A 14,440-nucleotide genomic window follows, 5' to 3' on the forward strand; every position below is an offset into this window, starting at 1 on the left:
AAACCAGGCGGAGGTGGTGGAATTTTTAAGGGCGGAAAAATTCAGGGAACAAGTCCTCCGGAAGGGACTTTAAGCCGTGGGTCCCGTGTCGTAGATATACAGCACGTAAAAGATCCTCATGTCTCTAGGAGACCTCTGAACAAAATTAGACAAGTTTCCCGCCCAAGTAGTTTCCAATACCTCTGGTAGATGGGGGCAGTATCGAGGTACCGAGGGCCGACCTCTTTGGCTGAAGGGGGCTGATAGTACGCACCAATACCGGTAGGGTACGGCGACTCGTAGAATATCAAAGGGGGACGTACAATGGACTATTAGTCGCGGTGCATGGGGAGACCCACCCCCTCCAATAATAATAATAATAATAATAGCACAACACAGGTAAATATATCATACACACACGATTCTGCAACAGCGTACCATCATCAGGGTCTACTCATTAATGCATCAAGACTTTTCTTACATAAAATTGCATGGAAATGTTGAAATCCGGGTGATGGAGTTAAGGAAAATGAGATGGACGCCACAAGCAGCAAGCATGTGAAGCGTGGGGGAATTACATAAAATCTTGGTCGATCGGACTGTGGAGTCCGAGGCGTAATTTGGTGGAGCATGTTAGAATGATGCTTAAAGCAATAGAATTCAAGGATGTGGACTGGATTCAGTTACGCCTGGATTCAACCCAATAGCTGGTCATTGTAAAAACGGTAAAGAAATTTGGGGGTTATAAAAGACGGTAAATTTTTGACCTGCTAGCCAGAATCAGGCCTTCAATGAACACTCTGTTCCGTAAAATTACAAGTAGTTAAGATAGTTTGGTCGCTTCATTATTTACTACTTTCATCGCTTTTTTTTTTTTTTGAACAAGTAAACTGACATCTACCGGGCATTAGCACGAACTTAAATTATGCAGGATCCGGGGTTCTCACAGCGGTGGTTATGAAAGTTTGTATCTTCTGGGATATAATGCCATGTAACCCAGTGAAAGTCGCCTCAGTCTTCAGGGCTGAAGAGCGAGCTACGTGAAACTCTCTGCCTCCTTCGTGCTGGCTTCTTGATTGACTCACCCTTCCACTCTGTAGACGGAGTTGACATGTTCTTCCAAAACTTCAGTTGACTTTCACTTAACTGCATGATATTATATTCCACAAACCAGAACTCTTCAAGTTGGAATTACTTTTTGTTCTTGAGCGAGGTACGGATAACGTTGCAGTCCCAGTCCTGGAAGAATTCTAAATGCACCATCATACTGCTACCAGAAGAGTAAGTAAGATTTGAAGTTCCCGCGCTGCTGACTGTCTCCTGCGATCTTTCGGCATGAAGCCTGGTACAATCGTTCAGACGTAAGAGTCTACCAGACTAGAAGGTGTCACATCCCAGAAGACAGTATCTACCAGCCCAGTAGATTAACTATCACAGTTAAATTTAACATGAAGTAAATTCCTTATCAGTTTAAAACAAATTTCAACCATGTAAATACATACTTATAAACCCATAAGACTGTCATTTCGTCAGAACAGAACCACATCTTTCCAATAAGCAAACTTGAATTCGATTCATTATTCCTTCTTCAAGGTTTTTCTACCTGAAGAACAATATGCATCATTCCTGTTTCACCTACCAGATGTCACTTTTCTCGTGGCGGATTCAGAGATGAGCATGTATCAGTGGTAATTTGTGCATTTATCATCAATAATTGGGAAATGATAATCAGTAAATTAATCAATAGTTTAAACACAATCTATCTTCCGTCGTAAAGGCCGCGCCATGGCTCAAGCGGTTAGTCGCTGGCTTCCCACCGTGGCGGCCCGGGTTCAATCCCGGGTCTGGTCAAGTGGGATTTGTGGTGGACAAAGTGGCGCTGGGGTAGCTTTTATCCGAGTACTTCGGTTTCCCTTGTCAGTCTTCATTCCACCAAATTCTCCATCATCATAATCACCCGGGGCAGGTACGCTCGGCCACCGTGACCGGCTCAAACGTATTTTACTGCATATTAATAGCCACTTAAACGACTTTTGGGCAAGACCGTACAATAAAGAAGTGTGAGCAAAAGATTTCTTATCCATTTTCAATTTAAGAACGTAACTTTATCACAGGGAAGCTTTCACGTTCTCAGCAACTCACATATGACACGAAATACAATTATCGGTTGATGGATTGATCAAAACGAGACGTTTGAAACGTGGAAACTCAGTACTGCAAATTTATTATCGGAATTCAGCGATAAAATTAGGAATAGCAACTAGGCAATAAACACGTTAAAATGGGTAATTGGGCAGTTTAATGTGATTTTATGTCACACTGAAACAACAATAACAGAAAATAATTGGGCGTTATGTCCAGGTTTTTAACAATGGCTCTTCCAGCGCGTTCAAGGCCCTGGCCTCTAATTCAGTCCCGTCACAGTAGCCGAGCGGTCTAAGGCATGTACTGTTTTCGCTCGCTTGGAAACCTGGATCGTGGGTTCGAATCCCACTCAAGGCATGGATGTTTAGTTTGTGTGTATGCGTTTTTCTGTGTTTGTGTACAGGTAGAGGCCTTGCGACGAGCTGATCACCCGCCCAAGGAGTCCTACCGAATGTGTAAGATCTAGAAAAATCGAAGTGAACGGAGAAGTTCATGGAGGTAGGCCTAGGCCCACTGGGGCTGTAGTGCCAAGGAAAAGAAGAATCGTTTTTCACAGACGGTAGGACTGCTTGGACGGGTGACCAACTCGTCCCAAGGCTTCTATCTAAACACAGGACGACATAAACACAGAATAAACGCATACACACGCCAAACATCCATGCCTTAAGTAGGATTCTACCCATGATTCCAGCTTTCGCGTGAACGGAGACAGTTCATGCCTTAGAGCCCGCGGCTAATGTGGCCGCCTAAGTACAGTTTACATGATATTGTGACGTGCGGTCTGAAAGCCGTAGTTTCGGAGTCGGAGGCAGGCGTCTATTGTCAGCTAACGACTGGACGAAAATATTCCCAGGCACTACAAGCATATGCGCCAATTGCTGCGCAACGGTTCTAGTTAGTATGGTTCGCTGTTTCAGTGTTGAAACCTCATAATCACAGCAACGAATCGTAGGTTACACAGTAACAACTTCTGAAACAGACTGATACCACGGATATGAAAAAACATAAACCTTCAAGAAGGTGATTGCTATCCCAGGCAGCTAGCAGGGATGAAAGGAGGTCAGAAGTGAAGTCGACCATGAAAGAATCATTAAGAATCATGAAACCTAGGATCCACATTTATTAGTCACGTGTAACCCCTTACACGTGATAATATAAACACGTTGTAAACAGTTGATGTCTTATATTGTAAACATATTAAAAAATGTTAATCAAAAAGAACATTAGCGAATGGCGTATAAATACTTATTTAAGTCCATAAATTAATGTAAATAATGTTCAGAAGTTCATCCCCGTAGTCTCAGGTGTTATAGCCCCTTTGTTTGCAAATTTTTAATATTTGGCTTATGACGTTTTAGTGCCAATTTCCATATTTTATTTCCGTTTTCAGTTTTAAACCCAGCTCGTAAAAAAGTTTGGTTGCGAGAAAACAATTTGTGATGTAGGTTTTGAAATCCTAGTTGGCTCTTCATGTGGTAGAACACGGATTTTAGCATAGAGGGACTACGTTATTACTCAGTTGGTAGGAGCAAAATAATTAGCTACGGCAGGCCTTGTAATGAGGCCTCTAACGACACGGAGCTTCACAGGTTTTCTGCGATTTATTGCACATCGCGAGACAGGGTTCAATAAATCTGAATGCGGTTATTTTCGTTTAACGGTTACTTACATTATCCTTGCTTTACGTGGGTTGTAAAAGATGATATTAAAATCTGTGTTTTATGGAAATGAATAATGTCCAATATTTGTATTTCAGAAAGATACAAAGAAATTAATGTCAGAGGTTTCTTTATCTTTAAGTTCTCTGATTTGATATATGAACCGGTCACGGTAGCCGAGCGGTCTAAGGCAAATACTGTCTTCGCTCGCTTGGAAACCGAGATCGTGGGTTCGTATCCCACTCAGGGCATCGATGTTTGTGTGCGTTTTTCTGTGTTTGTGTACGGGTAGAGGCCTTGCGACGATCTGATCACCCGCCCAAGAGTCCTACCGAATGTGTAAGATCTAGAAAAACCGAAGTGAACGGAGAAGTTAATGGAGGTAGGCCTAGGGCCACTGGGGCTCTAGTGCCAAGGAAAAAAAAATTGATATATAACTTTCATCTTATTTTTTTATGTAAGTTCACAGCTCACTGGATGCAGACCAGGCAGGTAACCTTTCAAACGCTTAATCAGTTCATAAGTAATTATTAATACTTATATGATATTAAAAAGAACTTTAACATTTTCAATTTAGAACTTCCCCCAAAAGACATGACTTCATAACTTCAAGCCAGTTCATATCCTGGAAGTTAATCGCTTCACTCTTCTGTCTCCTTCTTGGTCTTCCGAGTAGCCACATCTTCTATACGATACTTATGAAATCGGGCTTAATGTTGAATTGCAATATTGGTAATTCATGCTGACCTTAAATCACATTAAGCCTACTCATTATGGTAAACCAGAATGACAATTTGGCAGTCTTCTATTCCCGATGAGGTCAATCAATTTTTCAATTTACCTAATCCTTCCAGCCGCATTTTGACCCTGAAGTCGACTCAGCCTCTAACAGAAATGAGTACCAGGAATCTTCCTTGGATTTAAGGGAGGCCGGCGCGTAAGGCCGACAACCTCATCGCCATTTGTGAGCCGATATTCTAGAAAATGTGTGAACTTCCATATCTCAGAATCCTATGGGTCTCCACGACCTGTTACAGGAACATTTTTATCCTTTATTTTTGAGTCAGTTCAATATTTGTGTATATGCACTTAAATCAAACGCGAACATTTTACCAATTTATGATTACGTACTAAGTATCCGTCTGACTTCAATTTAAGTTCCTAAGAATTCATTACACAAAACATTCAACTCTTGGGTTGCTTCTTAGGAAAATATCTCTCGAATCTAGACATATTTCAATTATTTGTGTCCTACAATACTCGCCACCTAACGATGAATAAGCACACGGTCTTACAGATTGTAACGCCGTAGAGTTTGGAGAGAGCCCTGATTTTCAGAGGCACGTATGGTCTCCATCTTCAGTATCGGATTGTAAACAGAGCAATAAACCAGAAAAAGAAGCTGAAACTGCTGCCTGCTTCTGCTGGTTCTCTCTTAGCTTGGATTTTGATTCTGTAGGTGGAAGAGATAGGTGCCTCCAAAGCAAAGGACTGTCTTTGTACTGCACTGCATTATAACTCAGAAGACTGCACTCTTCACAGTCACCTCCTTGAGTACCCAAAACCCAATCACTAGCTAACGCTGGAAATTTATTAATTAATAGAGGCTGAGCAGAATTTTACAAGGACACAGAATTGACCCCCTATTCTGCATTTCCGTGTCCGACTGACCACTGGACACTACCCAATATTTACGTTCCACAAAAGAAATTGATGCCCCAGAACAACAGATTTGTCTTCTAAATTAGCTTAAAACTTTCAAAACCAACTGGCCTGATCTCATACGTAAAGCGCCCTGAAGTGCCTTTTGGAACGCGACTCCTTTGAGTAGCAATACGGAAATTATTCATTGTTAACATGATGACTGCTATGCTTTTTCAAATATGTTTGCTGGACACATGTTTCTGTATCTTTCTACCTACCTACCTGACTGTCTGTCTCTGTCTGTCTGTCTGTCTATCTATGGCTCTACAGTCATTTTGTTGGTCCTTTGACTATATTTCAGTTTCTTGTTCCTACACACACAGTCGGTAGGACTCCTTGGACGGGGGATCAGCCCATCGCAAGGCCGCTACCTGCACACATGACCGCACAAACACAGAATAATCGCAAACAGACATCCATGCCTAGAGTGGGAATTGACCCCACGATCCCAGTGTTTGACAGGGCGAGCATGTTTCATGCCTAGACCCCGAGGCTACTCTGATCAGCACACACGTCCCTCGCCGTCTGGTAATCTAGGTGCACAATATTGACTGGAAACAACACTGATGCTACAACCTTCAAAGCTATTACTAACCAATCTTAATATTCTTAATAATTGCGCGTGTCAAATGAAGGTTTACACTGACTTAACAACACTTAGATTCAGTTGTATTCCTTGCCATATGATTTACAAATTTTGTTATTATGTGATACATGAAAATATCTGACAATTGTCCTCGTAGACGCATAGTACTCCCCGCTTATACACTGGAGACCGGGGTTAAATTCTTGGTCCGGATACTGACTATCCTGAGTGACACTTTCCATCGCTTTCTTCGGGAGGGTTAGTAATTGTGTTTTCCACATTATTCGACAGAGAGCTGCTTTCTTTTCGGGCACTCTCTGGACTAGCTTTCTTTTGTATCCAGTATATGAAGCGCCGAGGGCAAGCTCATCCTCATGTCACATTATATTAAAAAGCCTTTCATAAAGTAACATGCCATATTGTACCTCCTAAATTATTTCTTATAGCCTTTAAATTATCGTTACATTAAATGGAAAACAAAAAGCGGTACGAAGTATATTGCGTAAAATATTTCACGCTGTGTATAATTTAGAGTTGTCTAAGACATATATAGGTCTGCGTCAGTAAAATTAATAGCCTATATAAACACCTTAGACAAGAGATTTCATACTCCTACAATCCATCCTTAAACAACAGAAATATGTAGGCCTGTTTCAGCGCATTGTCCAATTACACTTTAATATGAATATGAACGCTTTCATTCGTGCTAAACATCAACAAGTTTCAGAGGAAGGCCATTCAGATAATGTAAGTTATTAATGCAGTGTATCACCAAGATTCGCTTTTGTCTTAAACGACAATTTTTAGTGGAGATATCACATAAATAACCTAACTAAATAATAATTTTGCCCAGTCACTTCTGGTGCTCTATCATTCTCCTATTTAATTGATACAGATGTCTTACGTCGAAAATAAACTGGCCACAGCATGAAGCTGAGCATCCTCCTCCGTAAAGTGCCGAGTATAAAAAAAAAGGTATACAGCTACACTTCCATTCCCCCAATAAGCTATCCTGACATGGTTCTTAATCAGAGAGACTATTAATTTTAACTCAGCACTGGAAACTTAGGCCAAATATCAATAAATGAACCAGTCTGAAATGAGCCGAAAATTTTAGGGAACGCTGCCTTATAACTAGTCAAAACAGTCATTTGGTATGCCAGAGAATTGTTAAGCGTTAATTACGTAAAAATGTGAATGTTACAGAGCCTAGCGATACGAAGAGAGTTGCTTCAGAAAATGGCAAAATTACGGTTCTCTTTTCAGCCCTAAGGCTAATATATTTAACGACACTTTGAATTCCAGACGTGACAATATACAGCTCGAACAAAATGAGAATGGTGAACCAGCAAGGGTATATAGCGAGACGTGCCATCTCTGCATTCGCCTGGAGAGAATTAGGAAAAGAATGAAAATATCCCCTTCACAGTAGTGGATAACCCATCCGAGATTCGAACCTACTATATATATATATATAAAAAAAAAGACTGAAGTTTATACGCACATACATTATGCGTTTTTCTGTTACGCTGACTTTGAAGTTAACCAATTAATTAATTAATATTTTAATTTCATTTACAACTATTCAGCTGAAATGATAGTTGAAGATATAAATTACTAAACCACACACACAAAGCAAGGAGAATATTGAGACAGACTGACGCTGCAGTTGCCGGGTCAGCTCATTCGAAACGACGACTGACTATGGGCTGGACGGCCGATGGGTCGGAGTTCGATTCTCGACACTGATAAAGATTTCTCTCCAATTCAAAGCGTCCAGATCTCATCTGACAAAACCTCTTATGCAATGCATACCGGGGGGATTTTCTCAGTGGGTAAAACGGACGAGGCGTGAAGCTGACTAATCATCTCTCTAATGACGAGTTCAGTAAAGGTGGAGCTATATGATTACTACCCCATACGTCTTCATTGTGTGGGGCTTAATTAATTATTATCTTCAATTTTGCAGGTTTGCCTTACCTATGAGTTCTTCACACAGTGTGAGTGTAATGATGCTTGTACGTGAGATTACGTCTGTCCGTCCGTCCTCATGTTTTACGTCGAGGACCGTGGGAACGATCTTGTTGAAATCCAAGACTACATTATGTCAGTGAAGGCCGCTCTAGACTATTACATTTTAAATTGATAAAATCGGTACCGACACCGTGTAGAACGCACAAACTTATGAGGTGGGAAGGGCACCAGCGGCAAGACCGAAATACATTAAGCATGGTAAGCAGTAGAAACTTCAGTAAGGGGGAAACGAAAATAAGCAACATAATTAATTTCGAATGTGTATTTATTTTTAATATCATCAGAATCCAGGGGCGCTTTCCCCGGGGTTAAAGCGGCTGGGGAGTGTTTCTGACCATTCATCTCAATCTAGTGCCTATGTCAAGAATGGTGGAGCTGTATCTCCACTCCCCCATACGTTTTTATTGAATGATAATTAAATAATTAGGGACAGGAAAAATTTTTATCCTTTAATTTTTTTTCCATGGCACTACAGCCCCAGTGGACCTAGGCCTACCTCCATGAACTTCTCCGTTCACTTCGGTTTTTCTAGATCTTACACATTCGGTAGGACTCCTTGGGCGGGTGATCAGCTCGTCGCAAGACCTCTACCTATACACAAACACAGAAAAACGCGCACACACAAATTAAACATCCATGCTCTGAGTTGGATTCGAACCCACGATCCCGGTTTCCAAGCGAGCGAAAACAGTATCCTTTACCTTACCTTATCAGAAATGTTCGTCACAACGAGCAGGTGAGAATGCGAAGAATGAATATATAAACCGTGTGGACGGAACCTTTCAAGTTGTATGGATTCACCAACTGACCGCCTGTCACTTCTCACACCCTCGGACCCACCCCCTTGTCTGAAATTTTTCTTCTGCGCATTCAAGGTTACTCTTGGCCTTGCTCGAAGTTACGTGACACTTGCTTTATCTGGAAAGTAATGCAGTGTAGGCCGGTAGATATTTACCAACATTTCGAACAAGCCTACTGCCTCCATCTTCACGGCATAAGAGGGAGAACAATGAAGGAGGATGTACCTACGAAATGTTGGCATATAATCTACCGGACTATATTATGCAATATTCCAAATAACAGTGATCTTCATATTTATAACATTTCTATCTTATTCTAGCTTTATGAAGCTACACTCTCGCATAGCCACAAATACTCGCAGCATTAAGATTAAATTGATCTCATGATACTACTCTGTAACTACAACAACAGCTACACATCACCATGGAACAGAACATCCGTCTTCATTTGAGCACTCGTGCATTTCTGCTTGAGCCTGAGATCTCTCATGTCTTTCGAACTCTTGTGAACATAACTTTCTGCTCTCTACTGTAACTGATCGCAAGAGGGAAAAGCGCTTGTTATAACTTCAACTTACTTTCCTGAGATTATGAAAACCTGGGAAGCAATCTCGTGTGTATGCTTGTGTGGGTGTGTGTGTGTGTGTTCTTGTCTGGCTTCTCTTATATTTTCGCTTTATGCTATTATTACCAATTTAAAGTCATATGTTTAGAACATTATGCTCTCTGATACTATAGCTAAAATGATGTATCGCTAGTTCAGAGGTAACACACAGATATTTCAATATTTGTTTTGTACTCATTCTAAATAAACTATAAATTCATATATTCAACCGTCATTTGTATGGTTTTACATCATTCCAGAATATCATTTTATTAATACTGTATTTAAACATCCTGTTGCATTGAGGTTCCGCTAATAGCCTATCAAATACTCCATCTATAATGCAACAATCAGTAATATTGATTCACATTTTAGTATCACACAGTAGTGGCCGCGCCATAGCTCAAACGGTTAGTCGCTGGCTTCCCACCGCGGCGGCCCGAGTTCGATCCCGGGTCTGGTCAAGTGGGATTTGTGGTGGAGAAAGTGGCGATGGGACAGGTTTTCTCCGAGTACTTCGGTTTCCCCTTGCCAATCTTCATTCCACCAATTGCTCCACAATCACCCACACCTATCATCTGGGACTGGTACAATAGGCCACAAGTGGAGGCAGTACAAGGGACTTAGTCCCACCCCACTAGCAATAAAAAAATCACAGTGGTCGTTATGTGCATAAATCTCACCAGAAACTCCAAATTCCTTATTAAATTGGAAAGTTTTAACTTCAAGATGGTACTCGAAATTATTTAGCCGACAAAATCGTTGTTGACGCTACAAAATATTCTAAATATGGTTTATATTTCTCATTAGGATTTCTCTCAGAATTCTGTTGGCTTGTGTGGATGTAGCGTAGCCACAGAAGCAGTCACGAACAAGAGCAGGGCCTTCAAGCATAACAATCTGTTTCCAAGAATTGGATATAGAATTCTGAATTTGTTTTACGTTACAATTTTTCAATTGTCACAAGTTTTTCTCTAATACATACGAAACCAAATTATTGTTCATGTCAGCTATAGAGAGGATAGGAGCATAAATATTGAGAAAGGATGCTATGCTGTCATAACAGCAACAGATACACAGTTTGATTAAGTTCCTTTTGTCAGAACTTTCCCATATCTATTCAAAAAAGAGACAAACCATATTGAAAATGGAACAAGAATACAAGTTATATATAACGATAACTAATCCTCTCTCTGAATTTCCGAAAGTCCGCAAGGATATGTGTCCATTATGTAAATACTGTATCTGTACATAGTCTAGTTAACGTTTTGTCGATCATTTATGCCTACATAGACAGGAGAAGGGGCAGAGCATGATTAATCTAACTGTACTGTGTCACGTTAAATCACACTGCAGTTAACTTCGCTGCCAAACTAAAGCCGATAAAATAAAGCAAATTCTATGCAACTTAACCTGCACACAAATGACACTAGGTCCAATTACAGAGTGCTTATCCATGTCAAACAACAGTTTGCAAACTAGAGATTTCAAAATATCATAATAATTGTTATGCTTCAAAATACGAACTACGCGTGTTATAATTATTATATTTTTCAATTCAGTTTCCTGGAACAGTGTCTCATTGCTGATGTTTGTGTCACGTTCAAGTCTTCTGCGTATTTGATACACTCATGCACGGTGTTAGATCAGCTCTCAGATTAGCGTTATCACTCCAGAAAACCGATGCATACATGCGTGGATGAATTTGGGTCAAATGATAGATAGATAGATAGATAGATAGACAGACAGACAGGTAGTGACCCGTGTGGAGGAGGGTTCGAATACCCCCATTGTGACCCTGCGAGTCGTAGGAGGCTACGAAAAGTCTCAAATCTGAGACAGCAAAATATGGTCTGGAGTACCAAGGGACTCGGACCCGAGAAAGACTGCGCTGGTAAGGAACACTAGCATATATATAAAAGAGAGAGCGGTCCACTCGTCAGAGAGGGCGCCTACAAAAAACTAGACGTTGCCCCGTAGCGGCTTTCGACGGCAGACGTTACCGTTCCTCTGGGTTCCCGAACTATCCCCGGCCTCACCTACCAGCTTCACACAACAACAGCTCACAACGACTGAACCTCAGCAGTTCTCTGACTCATTGAACGACTTAGTCACGCACAGACTAACTCAGCTTAACTGACTGAACTGTTTATAATATATCGGCACGGACAGCACAGACACTCCCGTTCGTCTTCTGCTGTTTATGGGCCATGCCCTTGTCTGGGTGTTTGTTTCGCAGTAGTTGCCTAGCAACGGGTCTACATGCAACAATATATTCGTAGATATACAGGAAATTTCTGTTTGTCATAGAACCTAAATTTGCCGTAGAACTTTGGCCTGAGTCAGTTCATATCCTTCACAACAGGCGGCGCGTACTGACAGAGACTGGAGTACTCCTCCAGCTGCGTCTCGCCATCTCCAGTTCCCGCTTTCCTGTGGCGTTGTCCATTAAAATTTGCTATGATTTTCTTTCGTGGAGCTGGAATAGCGTAGTCGGCATAGCTACTGGCTACGGGCTGGACGACAGAGGGGTCGGAGTTCGAGTCACTTTAGAGTCAAGAATTTTCTCTTCTCTAAGTCGTCCAAACCGACTCTGAGGTCCACCCAGCCTCCATCCAATGGGTAACGGGGGCTTTCCCAGGGGTTAAAGCGGCCGAGGCGTAAAGCTGACCACTCACCTCCAGCTAGTGCAGAAGTCAAGCAAATGTTGATCTATACATCAACTTCCCCATACGCCTTCATGAAGTAGTGTTTACTTCGTTAAGCACAGGGATAATTTTAGCTTTTACGATTTTTTTCTTTTCCCATATATTTCATTAGCTACAACCAGCCTATCATCCTTTATTTTCTTCCGAGTAATACTAAGAGCGCCGGTCACGGTAGCCGAGCGGTCTGATGCATGCACTATCTTCGCTCGCTCGGAAGCCGGGATCGTGGGTTCGAATCCACACTCAGGGTATGGATGTTTGGTGTTTGTGTGTATATCCCTTCTTCTGTGTTTGTGTACAGGTAGAAGCCTTGGATGATCTGATCACCCGCCCAAGGAGTCCTATCGAATGTCTTAAGATCTAGTAAACCGTAGTGAAACGTAGAATTTCATGGATGCAAGCCAAGGTTCAAATTGGAGCTGTAGCCCAAAAGGAAAAATACTAAGTGCAGCTTCATGTCACCAATTTGTTCACTTCTCTGATGATTCACGTCCAGGGGGACTGAGGGTTCTCGCTTTCGCTCCACTCCCCCCCCCAAATTGTCTTCAATCTCCATTCCAGAGCGACACACTGGTGTCCTCGCCCATGCAAAACAGTGGACAGAAATCTTCATCATGATTCAGTTATCTGACGCCGCCAAATTCAGCGTCATTAGCCCAATTACAACATCGCCATCTGCCTTGTTTTAAATTCTTCCACTGCCATTAGCAGTGTCATCGCCATAAACATCACGCATTACCTTAATATTACTGCAGTTCTCCACTACTGCAACTGTTAACATTACGTCCATTAGAACTACTACCAACGCTGGAACAGTTATAACCTCTATAGTAACCTTGGTTTTCGTAATAATTCATATTTCCAAATTAGGATGGATATCATATGAAATGAGAAGGAATAATTATTAAGAGAAATGGATGCATGGTGTACAGTCTCAGTGATATGAATGCGCAGTGTACAACTGTAAAAACAATATAACTGAGATATTATTACCTACTAGAGAAGCATGACAAAAGCTGCATTTAGCAAGAAGAAGAATCTTTTTACCAGCAAATTGGACTTAAATTTGAGGAAGAAACTAGTGAAATGCTACATTTGGAGCATAGCTCTGTATGGGGCTGAAACATGGACACTTAGGGCAGTAGATCAGAAACATCTGGAAAGTTTTGAAATGTGGTGTTGGAGAAGGATGGAGAAGATCAGTTGGACCGATTATGTGAGAAATGAAGAAGTGTTAATTAGAGTCAGTGAGCAGAGGAATATCCTACACGAAATAAGAAAACGGAAGGCTAATTGGATTGGTCATGTTTTACGCAGAAACTGCCTTCTAAAAGAAGTTTTTGAAGGAAAGATAGAGGGGCGGATAGAAGTGACAAGAAGACGAGGAAGAAGACATAAGAAGATGCTGGATGACCTTGGGGACAGAAGAGGATACTGTCATTTGAAGGAGAAAGCTCTAGATCGCATTAAGTGGAGGAATTGTTTTGGAAGAGACTGTGGACCTGTCGTCTGACAGATTGATGATGATGATGAATAGAGAAGCAACTGGACATTCCGTTGAAACATAACACGGTGCGGACATATAATGCATCAAATGAAGATTAAATATTTCGGAAAATAATTAGAAATTGTAGTCATGAATTTATAGAGAGGCCTCATCTTATCGTAACCCGACAACACTAGTGGATATGAGAAAATCGTTGTACAATATTCGAACAATATGATACTTGTCGGTAAGTTACTGTCCATGAAAGATATACGGTACACGTCACAATATTCTAGTTCTGGGCTCAAATGATCTGATGCATGAAATTTTCTAACAGGCGGTGTTCAGTTGTTATGGCGTCCAGACCCCGAATTCCAGTACAAGGAATGTTTGATGAATAGAAGAAAGATCTGAACCATACAGCNCCTCAGCAAAAATTCTCTTGTACAAGTAGCATCATAAAAACTGAGCTCTAAAATATCGTCATCATTATTCAGTTGCACGATTTTTCAGCTTTATGGCTGTTGCCTATAAAATACAGACAGCCTCACAGAATATGCTACCGGACCCCAAGGGCAAATGAAAGTGGCAATGTCAACTGAGTATTTTTTTTTTCCTTGGCACTACAGCCCCAGTGGGCCTAGGCCTACCTCCATGAACTTAACTTCTCCGTTCACTTCGGTTTTTCTAGATCTTACACATTCGGTTGGTCTCCTTGGCGGGGTGTTCTGTTCGT

At 41.3% G+C, this 14,440-nt stretch overlaps 1 protein-coding gene across 1 annotated transcript in view; it reads left to right on the top strand.

Moving 5' to 3' along the window:
- Positions 1-14,440, top strand: part of LOC111872078 — a gene marked incomplete at its 5' end in the record, with an annotated part of 131,002 nt that overhangs the window by 70,186 nt on the left and 46,376 nt on the right. The gene's annotated exons all lie outside the window — the stretch shown is intronic.

This window comes from Cryptotermes secundus, unplaced genomic scaffold (genome assembly GCF_002891405.2).
Source record: "Cryptotermes secundus unplaced genomic scaffold, Csec_1.0 scaffold241, whole genome shotgun sequence".
Classification (NCBI taxonomy): Eukaryota; Metazoa; Arthropoda; class Insecta; order Blattodea; family Kalotermitidae; genus Cryptotermes; species Cryptotermes secundus.